The 19,005-nt window shown below is 43.6% G+C and overlaps 1 protein-coding gene across 29 annotated transcripts in view; it reads right to left on the bottom strand.

Annotated features, from left to right (window-relative positions):
- Positions 1-19,005, bottom strand: part of LOC109553295 (mitotic spindle assembly checkpoint protein MAD2A) — a 651,283-nt gene that overhangs the window by 260,264 nt on the left and 372,014 nt on the right. The window contains exon 1 of one of the 29 annotated variants that reach the window (XM_070790782.1): positions 1,251-1,379. The exons of the other annotated variants lie outside the window; for them this stretch is intronic. The gene's annotated coding sequence lies outside the window, so the exon portion shown is untranslated. Of the gene's footprint in view, positions 1-1,250; positions 1,380-19,005 lie in introns of those variants that run through there. 29 annotated transcript variants of the gene reach the window in all.

The raw sequence follows: 19,005 nt of genomic DNA, 5'->3' as shown, positions 1-19,005 counted from the left end.
AGAAACTGCACATTCCCAAATGAAACTGCTTCCATTCACTTAAAACATGGAAAAGATGTTTAAGCAATAGGAACTGGATCTTTAGAGAAATAAGTCATGGAAAGGAGACATACAGAGAATGATACAAATACATATTTCTTCCCCAAAAGCTTTCAAAGTTTTCATTAAGTCAACAGCTGAATTCTAGCATTTAGTCAATTTACCACTCGGCAGTATTTTAGTTGTCTTAGCTCTGTGATGAGACAAGAGATTTTGGTGTCAGGTGAGGAGGACAAGAAAGTGTGTCACGTGCGTGTGATGAGGGCCTGGTGTGTGCACAAGACTGAGATACGGGGTGTGGTTGTTCCAAGTGGCAGCGGTGAATGTTTCATGACGCTGGTGAACCCGGGACTGTCAACTTGGGATATTCACATTCCCCGTCCTCACTCCAGTCTAAGAATGTAATTGGAAAACTGACCTGTGCTCCATGGAATCGTAGCTGTGTTTTACTGTCACCCTTCTACACACACCAAATAAGATTATTTGTACACAGCAATTCAGGCAACCTAGTATTTGATGACACAATTAATGTTATGTGTATAATTAAATCCCATTTTAAAGGGAATTAATTTGGGAGTATAAAGTCAGTTTTTCAAATATAATTGTACTTTTTCAAGAAAGATAATCGGGATTGAGGGCAGGATATTGGTGAGGGGTCCTAGAGTCTTGCTCTCATGATCCTCCTTCCTCATACAAGGATACCATGAACACAAGAGGATCTGGCTTCCCAAGTAGCTCACATAGCCCATCTGAAAAACCACTGATCAAAACCAAAGGAAATCACTGCGGTCATTTCCACTGTTACTATCCACATGCATGCATTTGCACATGAGAACCTTTTTAGGAGGGAAAAGCACAAGGCATGTGTGTCATTTGCTGTTGTTTATGCCACGCAGTCGTGTCCGACTCTTTCTGTAACCGCATGGACTGTAGCCCGCCAGGCTCCTCTGTCCATGGGATTTCCTAGGCAGAATACTGGAGTGGGTTGCCATTTCCACCTCCAGGGGATCTTCCTGACCCAGGGGTTGAGTGGGCATCTTCCGCAAGTCTCCTACATTACAGGCAGATTCTTGACCACTGAGCCACCAGGGAAGCCCATGTGTGTCATTATGGTCAGTCAAGAAGTGAGTCACTGGCTTAATATGCAAGCAGATGAAAATGTCCTCGTTTTGAACCCACGTAGATCCAGGACACCAAGCTGTAGGTCTCACCTGAAGGGGGCCACAAAGCTCACCGGGGGCCAGCCCAGGACAAAGGACTTTCTGGCAACGACGCCGGCTTCACCAGCCTTGTGTATATGGTTGGCAGTTCACATGGTTCTCAGTGGTGTTTTATCTTTTATCTTAAAGTTCTTTTGATACCTGGAAAGAACCAAATAATGCCTCTGTTAGTTTGTTTCTGAAACGTAATGAGAGCAGCTGTGTTCATGCTAAGATGGTGTTTCTTATTGCTGGACGGCCAAGCGTGCCTCCTTCATCTCTATTTCTCACTGTGGATGGCGTGGCTAGGCATTTGATAGACCTTTTCAAAAATGCGTGTTCAGTGGAGGCTGGTCCAGGAAGTCCCTGAAAACACTTCCTTAATGGTAGGAATAGACATTTTCTGAATGTTAAGCAATGAGTATAGACCATCCTTTATATCTTAGAGCTTTTTTAGAGAACCATTAACTCATTTATCAGTCTCATATTTATTATTATATATTATATTAAAAATAAATCTTATATAAATGTAAATATTTAGCATTTTATAATTATAATAATATAAATGTAGAAAATATATAAATATTTTTGTAATTATAATTAGTTTATTATTCATTCATGTCTTGCATATGTCAAAAAATATTGAGAGGCTGAACCAAAATACATGCATGATATATGGTTTATAAAAATAGTTACACAACTTTTTCCTTAACAGAGACCAAAAAAAAAAAATAAAGGCTAGACTAGAGAGATTTAAAATACATTTTCAACTTTAATTTTTTAAACAAGATATTTTATTTTCTAGCATAGGTTATTTTAAATTTCCTTTCTTAAAATTTTGTTCATAACATTTTCTCTTATAGGTAAAAACTGAAAAATTGTTGGCATACAAATTGAACCCCAACTTAAAACTCAGTCAGTCAGTCAACCTCAGATCAGTGGCCAGGATGTCTTCTGCATAGATGATAGACATCTTTCCCATTTACCTCTGGGGAGTCAGAAGGTCACCAATGAATCTGCTCTCTGACAGCTTCTGCTGATTCTCTTTTGACTTCTAACATGGAAACCACCATATCTCTTGGTTAATTCACAAATTTAACTCTTGGCAGGCCTGAGATTTAGATAGCTACAAGCCCTATGAAAGATGCCGAGGTAACTGGGGCACACAGCTCTGGAACTTTCTACAATTCAGAACCACATGTAGACACACTAAATGTAGAATGAGATCAGAGATACCTCGTGTGCAGAAATGCCTTTGATTCTTCTGGTTCAGGGAACAGTTAAAGCTCCAACTCTTCAATGGGACTTATGAAATGAAAATAATTTTGCAGGAAGCCCACTTGAAGGATAATCTTGATTCAGTGGGCACTATGAATATAAATATGATGGAAATCTGCTTTGTGATACAAGGTGGGTTTTTTCTACATTTGATTTCAACATTTTTACCCTGTGCCTGTGTATTTGAAGATTTTATGAAACACAATTATCAAATAACATTATTTTTCTATATAGTAACTCTAAAAGCATTTTCAAATTAAAAATGTATGCCCAATGGGAAAGAGGACTTCCCTGATAGGTGGTAAAGAATCCACCTGCAATGCAGGACACACCCGTTCAATTCCTGGGTTGGGAAGATCCTCTGGAGAAGGGAAAGGCTACTCACTCCAGTATCTGGCCTGGAGAATTCCATGGACTGTATACTCCATGGGGTTGCAAAGAGTAGGACACGACTGAGCGACTTTCAGTTAATGGGAAAGATAGATGCCTATCTGCTGGGTTTTATAGATTTTTTTTTTCTCATGTAGATGTCTAAGTGTGTTGACACCCAAGGTACTGTGTGGAAACGTCCAAATATACTGACCTGGGAAAAGGCATTTCAATGATTCTCTTCTTAGTGAAGGGAAGTGCCAAGATCATTCACTCCCTTGAAACCAAATCAAGGAGTTATCCAAAGGCCCAGAGCATGGTTTGCATTCTCCAGTAACACTGAGTATTTACCATATAGTGACCACTGTTCTAAGACTTTTATAAACATTTGTTTCATTTGATGTCAACTACACCAAGTAGTCTTTAGTAGCTCCATTTTCGGAGAAAGCAATGGCACCCCCACTCCAGTACTCTTGCCTGGAAAATCCCATGGGTGGAGTAGCCTGGTAGGCTGCAGTCCATGGGGTCAGTAAGAGTCGGACATGACTGAGTGACTTCACTTTCACTTTTGACTTTCATGCATTGGAGAAGGAAATGGCAACCCACTTCAGTATTCTTGCCTGGAGAATCCCAGGGATGGGGGAGCCTGGTGGGCTTCCGTCTATGGGGTTGCACAGAGTCGGACACGACTGAAGCGACTTAGCAGCAGCAGCTCCATTTTACAGGTGAGGTTAAGTCAATTTCCCAAAGCAACAGATACAGGGTTTGAACTCAGACAGCCTAAATCACCAGCCTGTGCTCCTACCCACTTGGCCTCCATTGGTGTGGACCTCAGCTTCCCTGAGGTACCCTTCTCCTCTTTCCTATCCTCAGCCTCCACACTTCTCCAGGAGCTACCAGGCTTTCTGATGGGATTGTTCTTTAATTTGCAGACTGACATGATAAATCTCATGACACTATACCAACAAAGCTAGATGTCAGCTTGGAAATGTTTAAGACAACAAAACTTTATACTGCAGTGGATTCTCCTAGGGTCTCATTGTATTTCTTCAGCCTTAGTCACGATTTAATGAGATTTTCTCACAAGTTAGAACGAATCTAATATAAAATGACTGAAGGATGAGAAGGAAGAGGAGGACTACATTTAAAATTTTTATTGTGTATCCCTTACTACGGATTCCCACATCCCGCTCCTTTCCTTTTTGTTGTTGTTCTTCAGTTGCTAAGTCATGTCAGACTGTTTGCAACCCCCTGGACTGAAGAATGCCAGGTTCCCCTGACCTTCACTATCCCGCGAGTTTGCCCAGATTCAAGTCCATTGAGACAGTGAGGCTACATAACCATCTCTAACTCTGCCCTTCTCCTCATACTGGAGGGTAAGCCCCAATGGTTTGTGGAGTTTCTGGGATTCTAGGCAGACTTCCCCTATTCCAACACAAGACTGTTCCCTTGCTGCTAAGTCGCTTCAGTCCTGTCCGACTCTGTGCAACCCAATAGACGGCAGCCCACCAGGCTCCTCCGTCCCTGAGATTCTCCAGGCAAGAAAACTGGAGTGGGTTGCCATTTCCTTCTCCAATGCATCAAAGTGAAAGTGAAGTCACTCAGTCATGTCCGACTCTTCGTGACCCAATGGACTGCAGCCCACCAGGCTCCTGCATCCATGTGATTTTCCAGGCAAGAGTACTGGAGTGGGGTGCCATCGCCTTTCTCTGGACTGTTCCCTTAGATGCTTGGAAATAGAGATTGTGGTCATGTGTAAGTGTCTGCTGTCTCACTGATAATACTAATTATCTTTTGATCTAAATAACATTCATTTTTTATTGTTTCTGTATTTCGTAACAACTAAATGTGAGGATAGTGATGTCTAAAAATGGTGTTGGCAATGATGCTGCTGCTAAGTCACTTCCATTGTTTGTGACTCTGTCCGACCCCATAGATGGCAGCCCACAAGGCTCCACCATCCCTGGGATTCTCCAGGCAACAACACTGGAGTGGGTTGCCATTTCCTTCTCCAAAGCATGAAAGTGAAAAGTGAAAGTGAAGTCCCTCAGTCATGTCCAACTCCTAGTGACCCCATGGACTGCAGCCTACCAGGCTCCTCCATCCATGGGATTTTCTAGTCAAGAGTACTGGAGTGGGTTGCCATTGCCTTCTCCAGTTGGCTATGTATGCTGCTGCTGAGTCGCTTCGGTTGTGTCCGACTCTGTGCGACCCCATAAGACAGTAGCCCACCCGGCTCTCCCAACCCTGGGATTCTCCAACAAGAATACTGGAGTGGGTTGCCATTTCCTCCTCCAATGCATGAAAGTGAAAAGTGAAAGTGAAGTCTCTCAATTGTGTCTGACTCCTAGCAACCCCATGGACTGCAGCCTACCAGGCTCCTCCATCCATGGGATTTTCCAGGCAAGAGTACCGAGTGGGTTGCCACTGCCTCCTCCGCTTGGCTATGTATGCTGCTCCTAAGTCGCTTCAGTCGTGTCCGACTCTGGGCGACCCCAGAGACGGCAGCCCACCCGGCTCTGCCGTCCCTGGGATTCTCCAGGCAAGAACACTGGAGTGGGTTGCCATTTCCTTCTCCATTGCATGAAAGTGAAAAGTGAAAGTGAAGTCGCTTAGTCACGTCGGACTCGTAGCGACCCCATGGACTGCAGCCTACCAGGCTCCTCCATCCATGGGATTTTCTAGGCAAGAGTACTGGATGGCTTGCCATTGCCTTCTCTGTAATTCTTCATAGGCCTATGCTAGTATTAATATCTTAATATTTATAAAGTAGATCATGTTATAAAAATTAAAAGTAATAATTTTATTTAAAGAGAGCTTATTAGCATTCTAATGAATATCAAAATGATGTTGAAGAATTCATGAGATTAATTCTTGAGAACAGACATTTCTAATGCTTGTAATATGGGGAAAAAATGACAAAAAAAAATCTCAAAATAATTTTCAGTGAATATTAACATCCCACAATTGGAGAAATATAATTTCTCTGTGAAGAAATAAATATGTAAATCCCCCTTATTATTACCTAGAAACTAAAATGTACTTATTCTCATCAAATGCATAGTGAGAAGTTAGTAAACTATTTATTCCATTTGTGTTCATTTCTATAGCATCAGCCTCAAGATGAGTGAGTTTTCCACTGAAGTCTGGAGGTGAGGTGAGGCAATAGGGAACCTCAGTGCCCCCACCTCTTCTTAGGGCTAAGTGGCAAAACTAGGTGCTACACTCAGATTATTAATTTGAACAGATTGGTTCAAGGCAGGATACGATATCCCATCTAAGAATGAGGCAAGACAGGGAAGAGATATGTTTGTTATCACAGGAAGTGATTTCTTTTTAGTTATTTCCTTCTGAAAAAAATTTTTTTATATTAATAATGATCATGAATACACCTAAATGTTACTGTGGGAATGATCTTCTAGGTCTTTTTCTAAAACTTGTGTGAAGTACAAGTACTCAGTGCTGTGGTTACTGCAGTGGGGGACTTGTGTCCCCCGCCCCTCCTGGCTGCTAAAGTCCTTAATACAGTGACGCCCTCCCTGCAAATGAGACTATATTTGGAGATAGAGCTTTGGGGGATGTCATGGAGGCTAATGAGGGCATAAAGGGTAAGATTCAAATCCAGTAGGATGGTGGGCTTATTGGCACCAAGGAAATGCCTTGTGAGCACACAATGAGAAGACAGCCATGTGCAAGGCAGGACGAGAGCTCTCACTAGAGCCTCACCATACTGGTACCTGATCTTGGATGTCCAGCCTCCAGAAACTATAAGGGAACACATTTCTTTTGTTAAGCCACCAAGCCTATGGTGTTAGTTGCATCTATGTTGAGGGTTGAGAGGAAAGTGCAGCCCTCTGGTTCTGTCTCCAACATATATTCCGCATCTGTGTGGCTGAATCTTTTGTTTTTACTGCCAACCCCAGGATGGAGTCCTTGATACTGTTCACAGGACTGTTGCCTCCCTAACTAGTCTCCCTGCTTCCACCCTTGCTTACTCCAAAATCTCTCGTCTACCGATAGCCAGAAAGCTTTGCTAAAAAGTATATGTCAGATATGGTTACCATCCTAGTTAAACACCTTTCAGCATGTATTTTAACCCCTTACTGTGGCCTGTGGGGACCCTGTGTGGCTGGACCCTGACTACAGTGTTATATCTAATGTCATGCCCCTCACTTTAGGCTCCAGTCACATTGGCCTTCCCAGAACTACCCCATCCACGGTGCCCAGCGGCACCCAGTCAAGCCTGCTGCTCCCTCAGCCTCGAAGGCTCAGCCGCCTTGGCTGGGAATGGAGGCTGCTTCTCAATCCACAGGTCTAGCTTAGAGGCTGCCTTCTTGAGAGGTCCTGCTGGACAACCCTTTTTGAATATGGTCCCATCGTCTTCATGGTCCCCTTCATGATGCTCGTGGTATCTACCTTGTATCACAAGCACGACGCAATCTCTCCTTTCCCCCTCTTCTTTTTTTGTCGTCTGTCTATAAGCCACAGAGAAGAGAGACCCTGCCTGTCATATTTTCCTCAAGGTTACCAGAGGTGCCATTTTATAGTAATTAGGAAAGCATGTAATATGTACGCACGTGGTATTAGACGCAAGCAACGAATCACTAAATGAGGAGAGGTACCCCTTCTGCTTCCTCCAGCCGCTTTTGAGTTCTGCGGGGCTGTGGATCAGCAGGGTACCGTTGGCTCCCTCGGATGATGAAGTATTCTCACTCTTGGTGTCCACCTCAACAGAAGGGCTTCTGAAAAACATCAAACACCACAGAACAACGAGTCACTGGTCAGATATACGATGCGGTTTATGTTAAATGTCAAGATTGACACAACTTTAAAAAGAAGCCTCAGTCTCCCAAACAGGGCTTCACAGCTCAAATCCAGGAATCAGCAAGCTATAGAAAGTTACTGAGAGAAATGAGGTCACTCGGGCAGTTGATGTGGACAGGCGACAAGTTCAAGGACAAAGCCCTTGGGCATGCGGACTCTTAGAGGCAGGGAACAGAGAAAGGAGGGGAGCTGGTCATGAACTGTTAGGAAGAGGAGAACCAAGAGGCCAAAGGTAGAGAGGATGGCAGGAAGGCAAAAACAGACAATAGTAAGAACCCAATAACCACACAAAATAGGATAATGTGTGGCCTATTAGAGATAAAAAGATATGGAGATTTGCCAAGAAGTAATTTCAACTTGGTTTCATGATAGCCTAAAACTTTAGATAACCGAGGATTCTGGAAAACTGATTTCAATCATATCTAAATCAGTATTCAAATTTTGGGGAAAATTCTCTAAGATCAGCGAAATAATCCTGGAAACATCAAAAAACTTTCTAGATACTAGGCAGTGCCTAGTTATTCATTGATTGAGCTAAGGTCTCAGAGAACTGCCTCATCAAAACAAATGTTACACTGAACATAAAGACTCTTTGATAAATAGAGCACATATTTTCATAGATCTACAGAAAATTCTAGCCTTGAAGCCAAGAAAATGTCCCCCTACACCCTGGCCCACCCTGAAGATGTAAAGCTGCTCACTTGTGTTCCGCAGTATGAATCTTAGGAACACCAGTAGCCTTTCAAGAAACCCATGCTGAGGTTAAAAATTAGTTCATGTCTTAGAAGAAACAAAATAAAATTCACTGTGAACACCAGCTTGTTTTGATGATAAAAAAATAGTATATTAAAGGATTACCTGATGTGGTAAAACCTTGAATGACAATCAAAACACTCAAAGAGCTTTTTGATTGCCGTGAAAATCCTTTTTTCTCCAAATCTCGGCACTGAAAGCTGAGTGTGTCTACAGCACTTGGCAGAGTACTGTGAACAAACCCATGAAGCCTGAGGATTCTGTAGTAGTCCAGGTCACTGGCCATTATGCTGTCAACATTGTGAGGCTCGTGCCATAGCAGACCAGCTTCAATGTTTGTTTCCCTGACTTTACGTCCATCTTTCAATGTTTTTGGAGAAGGGAATGGCAACCCACTCCAGTATTCTTGCCTGGAGAATCCCATGGACAGAGGAGCCTGCTGGGCTACAGTCCATGCAGTCGCAAAGAGCTGGACATGGCTGAATGACTGACGCTTTGATTTTTTTTAATTAATATTTTTATTTTGAAATAACTCTAGATTCACACGCAGTTACAAGAAATAACACAGTCTATGACCTTTTACCAGTTTTCCACGATGGTAGTATCTCTCTAAACTATAGTACAATATAACTAGGATATTAACATTGAAACTGTCAAGATACAGCACGTTTCCATCACCTCAGTGATCCTTTACAGCCACACAGACTCCCCTCCACTTCTGCCACCTCTTTAATCCCTGCAGCCACTAAGTTTTCTCCTTTATTTTTGCCCTTTCAAGAATGTTATATCAACGGGATCATACAGGATGTAACATTTAGGGATTTGCTCCCGTTTTGCTCCCTGCTCAGCATAATTGGAGATTCATCTAGACTGTTGCAGGGATTAATAGTTCATTTCCTTGTACCTCTCAGTAGCAGTCCATGAGAATGATGTATCAGGGTTTGTTTAACCATGTTGGGGAACGCCTGTGCTGTCTTCAGTTTGGGGCCGTTACAAATAAAGCTGCAGCAAACATTTGTGTACACTTTTTTTGGTGTCGATGTAAGTATCCATTTCTCTAGGTTAAAGGCCTAGGAGTGTAAATGCCCGACTGTATGGTAGTTATAGGTCTTCCCTGGTGACTTAGGGGTAAAGAATCTGTCTGCAAATGCAGGAGACGAGGGGTTGATTCTTGGGAGCAAGATCCTCTGGAGAAGGACAAGGCAACCCACTCCACGATTCTTCCCTGGAGAATCCCAAGGACAGAGGAGCCTGGTGGTCTACAGTCTATGGGGTCACAAAGAGCTGGACCCGACTTAGCAAATAACAACAGCAATGGTATCTTGTTTTTAAAGAAAATAAAGACAGTATTCTCCTTCCACTAGAAAATTGACCATTGTACAGTTGAGGAGGCTGCCACTCAGTTAGTCTGGGTACCTGTGAGGGCAAGAAGCCCAGTATAATAGTAATGAAGGATCAGCTCCAGCCAACCCAGGGGTCACGCGGCTTCTGGGCAGCGAGGCCCCTAACCTCTTCTCCTAAGGACGGTCTCTTTCCTTTGACAATGGCGGAGAACTGAAATTTGACCATATGGCAGTTTGTGGTTTCTCTTGTCGGCTCTTATAATAGTAATCTGAATACATATTTTATATTCCCCACTAGACTCTTTCAGGGGCTTCTAAGGTGGCAAAGTGGGTAAAGAATCCACCTGCAATGCAGAAGACACAGGAGATGTGGGTTCAGTTCCTGGGTGGGGAAGATTCCCTGGAGGAGGGCATGGCAACCCACTCCAGTATTCTTGCCTGGAGAATCCCAGGGATAGGGGAGCCTGGTGGGCTGCGGTCTATGGGGTCGCACAGAGTCAGACACGACTGAAGCGACTTAGCAGCAGCAGCTCCATTTTACAGGTGAGGTTAAGTCAATTTCCCAAAGCAACAGAAACAGGGTTTGAACTCAGACAACCTAAATCACGAGTCTGTGGTCCTACCCACTTGGCCTCCATTGGTGTGGACCTCAGCTTCCCTGAGGTACCCTTCTCCTCTTTCCTATCCTCAGCCCCCACACTTCTCCAGGAGCCACCAGGCTTTCTGACGGGATTGTTCTTTAATTTGCAGACTGACATGATAAATCTCATGACACTATACCAACAAAGCTAGATGCCAGCTTGGAAATGTTTAAGACAACAAAACTTTATACTGCAGTGGATTCTCCTAGGGTCTCATTGTATTTCTTCAGCCTTAGTCACGATTTAATGAGATTTTCTCACAAGTTAGAATGAATCTAATATAAAATGACTGAAGGATGAGAAGGAAGAGGAGGACTACATTTAAATTTTTTATTGTGTATCCCTTACTACGGATTCCCACATCCCGCTCCTTTCCTTTTTGTTGTTGTTCTTCAGTTGCTAAGTCATGTCAGACTGTTTGCAACCCCCTGGACTGAAGAATGCCAGGCTCCCCTGACCTTCACTATCCCGCGAGTTTGCCCAGATTCATGTCCATTGAGACAGTGAGGCTACATAACCATCTCTAACTCTGCCCTTCTCCTCATACTGGAGGGTAAGCCCCAGTGGTTTGTGGAGTTTCTGGGATTCTAGGCAGACTTCCCCTATTCTAACACAAGACTGTTCCCTTGCTGCTAAGTCTCTTCAGTCGTGTCTGACTCTGTGCGACCCTGTAGATGGCAGCCCACCAGGCTCCCCGGTCCCTGAGATTCTCCAGGCAAGAAAACTGGAGTGGGTTGCCATTTCCTTCTCCAATGCATCAAAGTGAAAGTGAAGTCACTCAGTCATGTCTAACTCTTTGCGACCCCACGGACTGCAGCCCACCAGGCTCCTCCATCCATGGGATTTTCCAGGCAAGAGTACTGGAGTGAGGTGCCATCGCCTTCTCCGGACTGTTCCCTTAAATGCTTGGAAATAGAGATTGTGGTATAGTGTGTAAGTGTCTGCTGTTTCACTGATAAGTTAATACTAATTATCTTTTGATCTAAATAACATTCATTTTATATTGTTTCTGTATTTTGTAACAACTAAATGTGAGGATAGTGATGTCTAAAAATGGTGTTGGCAATGATGCTGCTGCTAAGTCACTTCCATTGTGTGTGACTCTGTCCGACCCGATAGATGGCAGCCCACAAGGCTCCACCATCCCTGGGATTCTCCAGGCAACAACACTGGAGTGGGTTGCCATTTCCTTCTCCAAAGCATGAAAGTGAAAAGTGAAAGTGAAGTCCCTCAGTCGTGTCCGACTCCTAGTGACCCCATGGACTGCAGCCTACCAGGCTCCTCCATCCATGAGATTTTCTAGGCAAGAGTACTGGAGTGGGTTGCCATTGCCTTCTCTGGTTGGCTATGTATGCTGCTCCTAAGTCGCTTCAGTCGTGTCCGACTCTGGGCGACCCCAGAGACGGCAGCCCACCCGGCTCTGCCGTCCCTGGGATTCTCCAGGCAAGAACACTGGAGTGGGTTGCCATTTCCTTCTCCATTGCATGAAAGTGAAAAGTGAAAGTGAAGTCGCTTAGTCACGTCGGACTCGTAGCGACCCCATGGACTGCAGCCTACCAGGCTCCTCCATCCATGGGATTTTCTAGGCAAGAGTACTGGATGGCTTGCCATTGCCTTCTCTGTAATTCTTCATAGGCCTATGCTAGTATTAATATCTTAATATTTATAAAGTAGATCATGTTATAAAAATTAAAAGTAATAATTTTATTTAAAGAGAGCTTATTAGCATTCTAATGAATATCAAAATGATGTTGAAGAATTCATGAGATTAATTCTTGAGAACAGACATTTCTAATGCTTGTAATATGGGGAAAAAATGACAAAAAAAAATCTCAAAATAATTTTCAGTGAATATTAACATCCCACAATTGGAGAAATATAATTTCTCTGTGAAGAAATAAATATGTAAATCCCCCTTATTATTACCTAGAAACTAAAATGTACTTATTCTCATCAAATGCATAGTGAGAAGTTAGTAAACTATTTATTCCATTTGTGTTCATTTCTATAGCATCAGCCTCAAGATGAGTGAGTTTTCCACTGAAGTCTGGAGGTGAGGTGAGGCAATAGGGAACCTCAGTGCCCCCACCTCTTCTTAGGGCTAAGTGGCAAAACTAGGTGCTACACTCAGATTATTAATTTGAACAGATTGGTTCAAGGCAGGATACGATATCCCATCTAAGAATGAGGCAAGACAGGGAAGAGATATGTTTGTTATCACAGGAAGTGATTTCTTTTTAGTTATTTCCTTCTGAAAAAAATTTTTTTATATTAATAATGATCATGAATACACCTAAATGTTACTGTGGGAATGATCTTCTAGGTCTTTTTCTAAAACTTGTGTGAAGTACAAGTACTCAGTGCTGTGGTTACTGCAGTGGGGGACTTGTGTCCCCCGCCCCTCCTGGCTGCTAAAGTCCTTAATACAGTGACGCCCTCCCTGCAAATGAGACTATATTTGGAGATAGAGCTTTGGGGGATGTCATGGAGGCTAATGAGGGCATAAAGGGTAAGATTCAAATCCAGTAGGATGGTGGGCTTATTGGCACCAAGGAAATGCCTTGTGAGCACACAATGAGAAGACAGCCATGTGCAAGGCAGGACGAGAGCTCTCACTAGAGCCTCACCATACTGGTACCTGATCTTGGATGTCCAGCCTCCAGAAACTATAAGGGAACACATTTCTTTTGTTAAGCCACCAAGCCTATGGTGTTAGTTGCATCTATGTTGAGGGTTGAGAGGAAAGTGCAGCCCTCTGGTTCTGTCTCCAACATATATTCCGCATCTGTGTGGCTGAATCTTTTGTTTTTACTGCCAACCCCAGGATGGAGTCCTTGATACTGTTCACAGGACTGTTGCCTCCCTAACTAGTCTCCCTGCTTCCACCCTTGCTTACTCCAAAATCTCTCGTCTACCGATAGCCAGAAAGCTTTGCTAAAAAGTATATGTCAGATATGGTTACCATCCTAGTTAAACACCTTTCAGCATGTATTTTAACCCCTTACTGTGGCCTGTGGGGACCCTGTGTGGCTGGACCCTGACTACAGTGTTATATCTAATGTCATGCCCCTCACTTTAGGCTCCAGTCACATTGGCCTTCCCAGAACTACCCCATCCACGGTGCCCAGCGGCACCCAGTCAAGCCTGCTGCTCCCTCAGCCTCGAAGGCTCAGCCGCCTTGGCTGGGAATGGAGGCTGCTTCTCAATCCACAGGTCTAGCTTAGAGGCTGCCTTCTTGAGAGGTCCTGCTGGACAACCCTTTTTGAATATGGTCCCATCGTCTTCATGGTCCCCTTCATGATGCTCGTGGTATCTACCTTGTATCACAAGCACGACGCAATCTCTCCTTTCCCCCTCTTCTTTTTTTGTCATCTGTCTATAAGCCACAGAGAAGAGAGACCCTGCCTGTCATATTTTCCTCAAGGTTACCAGAGGTGCCATTTTATAGTAATTAGGAAAGCATGTAATATGTACGCACGTGGTATTAGACGCAAGCAACGAATCACTAAATGAGGAGAGGTACCCCTTCTGCTTCCTCCAGCCGCTTTTGAGTTCTGCGGGGCTGTGGATCAGCAGGGTACCGTTGGCTCCCTCGGATGATGAAGTATTCTCACTCTTGGTGTCCACCTCAACAGAAGGGCTTCTGAAAAACATCAAACACCACAGAACAACGAGTCACTGGTCAGATATACGATGCGGTTTATGTTAAATGTCAAGATTGACACAACTTTAAAAAGAAGCCTCAGTCTCCCAAACAGGGCTTCACAGCTCAAATCCAGGAATCAGCAAGCTATAGAAAGTTACTGAGAGAAATGAGGTCACTCGGGCAGTTGATGTGGACAGGCGACAAGTTCAAGGACAAAGCCCTTGGGCATGCGGACTCTTAGAGGCAGGGAACAGAGAAAGGAGGGGAGCTGGTCATGAACTGTTAGGAAGAGGAGAACCAAGAGGCCAAAGGTAGAGAGGATGGCAGGAAGGCAAAAACAGACAATAGTAAGAACCCAATAACCACACAAAATAGGATAATGTGTGGCCTATTAGAGATAAAAAGATATGGAGATTTGCCAAGAAGTAATTTCAACTTGGTTTCATGATAGCCTAAAACTTTAGATAACCGAGGATTCTGGAAAACTGATTTCAATCATATCTAAATCAGTATTCAAATTTTGGGGAAAATTCTCTAAGATCAGCAAAATAATCCTGGAAACATCAAAAAACTTTCTAGATACTAGGCAGTGCCTAGTTATTCATTGATTGAGCTAAGGTCTCAGAGAACTGCCTCATCAAAACAAATGTTACACTGAACATAAAGACTCTTTGATAAATAGAGCACATATTTTCATAGATCTACAGAAAATTCTAGCCTTGAAGCCAAGAAAATGTCCCCCTACACCCTGGCCCACCCTGAAGATGTAAAGCTGCTCACTTGTGTTCCGCAGTATGAATCTTAGGAACACCAGTAGCCTTTCAAGAAACCCATGCTGAGGTTAAAAATTAGTTCATGTCTTAGAAGAAACAAAATAAAATTCACTGTGAACACCAGTTTGTTTTGATGATAAAAAAATAGTATATTAAAGGATTACCTGATGTGGTAAAACCTTGAATGACAATCAAAACACTCAAAGAGCTTTTTGATTGCCGTGAAAATCCTTTTTTCTCCAAATCTCGGCACTGAAAGCTGAGTGTGTCTACAGCACTTGGCAGAGTACTGTGAACAAACCCATGAAGCCTGAGGATTCTGTAGTAGTCCAGGTCACTGGCCATTATGCTGTCAACATTGTGAGGCTCGTGCCATAGCAGACCAGCTTCAATGTTTGTTTCCCTGACTTTACGTCCATCTTTCAATGTTTTTGGAGAAGGGAATGGCAACCCACTCCAGTATTCTTGCCTGGAGAATCCCATGGACAGAGGAGCCTGCTGGGCTACAGTCCATGCAGTCGCAAAGAGCTGGACATGGCTGAATGACTGACGCTTTGATTTTTTTTAATTAATATTTTTATTTTGAAATAACTCTAGATTCACACGCAGTTACAAGAAATAACACAGTCTATGACCTTTTACCAGTTTTCCACGATGGTAGTATCTCTCTAAACTATAGTACAATATAACTAGGATATTAACATTGAAACTGTCAAGATACAGCACGTTTCCATCACCTCAGTGATCCTTTACAGCCACACAGACTCCCCTCCACTTCTGCCACCTCTTTAATCCCGGCAGCCACTAAGTTTTCTCCTTTATTTTTGCCCTTTCAAGAATGTTATATCAACGGGATCATACAGGATGTAACATTTAGGGATTTGCTCCCGTTTTGCTCCCTGCTCAGCATAATTGGAGATTCATCTAGACTGTTGCAGGGATTAATAGTTCATTTCCTTGTACCTCTCAGTAGCAGTCCATGAGAATGATGTATCAGGGTTTGTTTAACCATGTTGGGGAACGCCTGTGCTGTCTTCAGTTTGGGGCCGTTACAAATAAAGCTGCAGCAAACATTTGTGTACACTTTTTTTGGTGTCAATGTAAGTATCCATTTCTCTAGGTTAAAGGCCTAGGAGTGTAAATGCCCGACTGTATGGTAGTTGTAAGTCTTCCCTGGTGACTTAGGGGTAAAGAATCTGTCTGCAAATGCAGGAGACGAGGGGTTGATTCTTGGGAACAAGATCCTCTGGAGAAGGACAAGGCAACCCACTCCACGATTCTTCCCTGGAGAATCCCAAGGACAGAGGAGCCTGGTGGTCTACAGTCTACGAAGTCACAAAGAGCTGGACCCAACTTAGCAAATAACAACAGCAATGGTATCTTGTTTTTAAAGAAAATAAAGACAGTATTCTCCTTCCACTAGAAAATTGACCATTGTACAGTTGAGGAGGCTGCCACTCAGTTAGTCTGGGTACCTGTGAGGGCAAGAAGCCCAGTATAATAGTAATGAAGGATCAGCTCCAGCCAACCCAGGGGTCACGCGGCTTCTGGGCAGCGAGGCCCCTAACCTCTTCTCCTAAGGACGGTCTCTTTCCTTTGACAATGGCGGAGAACTGAAATTTGACCATATGGCAGTTTGTGGTTTCTCTTGTCGGCTCTTATAATAGTAATCTGAATACATATTTTATATTCCCCACTAGACTCTTTCAGGGGCTTCCAAGGTGGCAAAGTGGGTAAAGAATCCACCTGCAATGCAGAAGACACAGGAGATGTGGGTTCAGTTCCTGGGTGGGGAAGATTCCCTGGAGGAGGGCATGGCAACCCACTCCAGTATTCTTGCCTGGAGAATCCCAGGGATAGGGGAGCCTGGTGGGCTGCGGTCTATGGGGTCGCACAGAGTCAGACACGACTGAAGCGACTTAGCAGCAGCAGCTCCATTTTACAGGTGAGGTTAAGTCAATTTCCCAAAGCAACAGAAACAGGGTTTGAACTCAGACAACCTAAATCACGAGTCTGTGGTCCTACCCACTTGGCCTCCATTGGTGTGGACCTCAGCTTCCCTGAGGTACCCTTCTCCTCTTTCCTATCCTCAGCCCCCACACTTCTCCAGGAGCCACCAGGCTTTCTGACGGGATTGTTCTTTAATTTGCAGACTGACATGATAAATCTCATGACACTATACCAACAAAGCTAGATGCCAGCTTGGAAATGTTTAAGACAACAAAACTTTATACTGCAGTGGATTCTCCTAGGGTCTCATTGTATTTCTTCAGCCTTAGTCACGATTTAATGAGATTTTCTCACAAGTTAGAATGAATCTAATATAAAATGACTGAAGGATGAGAAGGAAGAGGAGGACTACATTTAAATTTTTTATTGTGTATCCCTTACTACGGATTCCCACATCCCGCTCCTTTCCTTTTTGTTGTTGTTCTTCAGTTGCTAAGTCATGTCAGACTGTTTGCAACCCCCTGGACTGAAGAATGCCAGGCTCCCCTGACCTTCACTATCCCGCGAGTTTGCCCAGATTCATGTCCATTGAGACAGTGAGGCTACATAACCATCTCTAACTCTGCCCTTCTCCTCATACTGGAGGGTAAGCCCCAGTGGTTTGTGGAGTTTCTGGGATTCTAGGCAGACTTCCCCTATTCTAACACAAGACTGTTCCCTTGCTGCTAAGTCTCTTCAGTCGTGTCTGACTCTGTGCGACCCTGTAGATGGCAGCCCACCAGGCTCCCCGGTCCCTGAGATTCTCCAGGCAAGAAAACTGGAGTGGGTTGCCATTTCCTTCTCCAATGCATCAAAGTGAAAGTGAAGTCACTCAGTCATGTCTAACTCTTTGCGACCCCACGGACTGCAGCCCACCAGGCTCCTCCATCCATGGGATTTTCCAGGCAAGAGTACTGGAGTGAGGTGCCATCGCCTTCTCCGGACTGTTCCCTTAAATGCTTGGAAATAGAGATTGTGGTATAGTGTGTAAGTGTCTGCTGTTTCACTGATAAGTTAATACTAATTATCTTTTGATCTAAATAACATTCATTTTATATTGTTTCTGTATTTTGTAACAACTAAATGTGAGGATAGTGATGTCTAAAAATGGTGTTGGCAATGATGCTGCTGCTAAGTCACTTCCATTGTGTGTGACTCTGTCCGACCCGATAGATGGCAGCCCACAAGGCTCCACCATCCCTGGGATTCTCCAGGCAACAACACTGGAGTGGGTTGCCATTTCCTTCTCCAAAGCATGAAAGTGAAAAGTGAAAGTGAAGTCCCTCAGTCGTGTCCGACTCCTAGTGACCCCATGGACTGCAGCCTACCAGGCTCCTCCATCCATGAGATTTTCTAGGCAAGAGTACCGAGTGGGTTGCCATTGCCTTCTCTGGTTGGCTATGTATGCTGCTCCTAAGTCGCTTCAGTCGTGTCCGACTCTGGGCGACCCCAGAGACGGCAGCCCACCCGGCTCTGCCGTCCCTGGGATTCTCCAGGCAAGAACACTGGAGTGGGTTGCCATTTCCTTCTCCATTGCATGAAAGTGAAAAGTGAAAGTGAAGTCGCTTAGTCACGTCGGACTCGTAGCGACCCCATGGACTGCAGCCTACCAGGCTCCTCCATCCATGGGATTTTCTAGGCAAGAGTACTGGATGGCTTGCCATTGCCTTCTCTGTAATTCTTCATAGGCCTATGCTAGTATTAATATCTTAATATTTATAAAGTAGATCATGTTATAAAAATTAAAAGTAATAATTTTATTTAAAGAGAGCTTATTAGCATTCTAATGAATATCAAAATGATGTTGAAGAATTCATGAGATTAATTCTTGAGAACAGACATTTCTAATGCTTGTAATATGGGGAAAAAATGACAAAAAAAAATCTCAAAATAATTTTCAGTGAATATTAACATCCCACAATTGGAGAAATATAATTTCTCTGTGAAGAAATAAATATGTAAATCCCCCTTATTATTACCTAGAAACTAAAATGTACTTATTCTCATCAAATGCATAGTGAGAAGTTAGTAAACTATTTATTCCATTTGTGTTCATTTCTATAGCATCAGCCTCAAGATGAGTGAGTTTTCCACTGAAGTCTGGAGGTGAGGTGAGGCAATAGGGAACCTCAGTGCCCCCACCTCTTCTTA

This window comes from Bos indicus, chromosome 6 (assembly GCF_029378745.1).
Source record: "Bos indicus isolate NIAB-ARS_2022 breed Sahiwal x Tharparkar chromosome 6, NIAB-ARS_B.indTharparkar_mat_pri_1.0, whole genome shotgun sequence".
Taxonomy (NCBI): domain Eukaryota; kingdom Metazoa; phylum Chordata; class Mammalia; order Artiodactyla; family Bovidae; genus Bos; species Bos indicus.
This window is presented reverse-complemented; position numbering and strand designations above follow the sequence as displayed.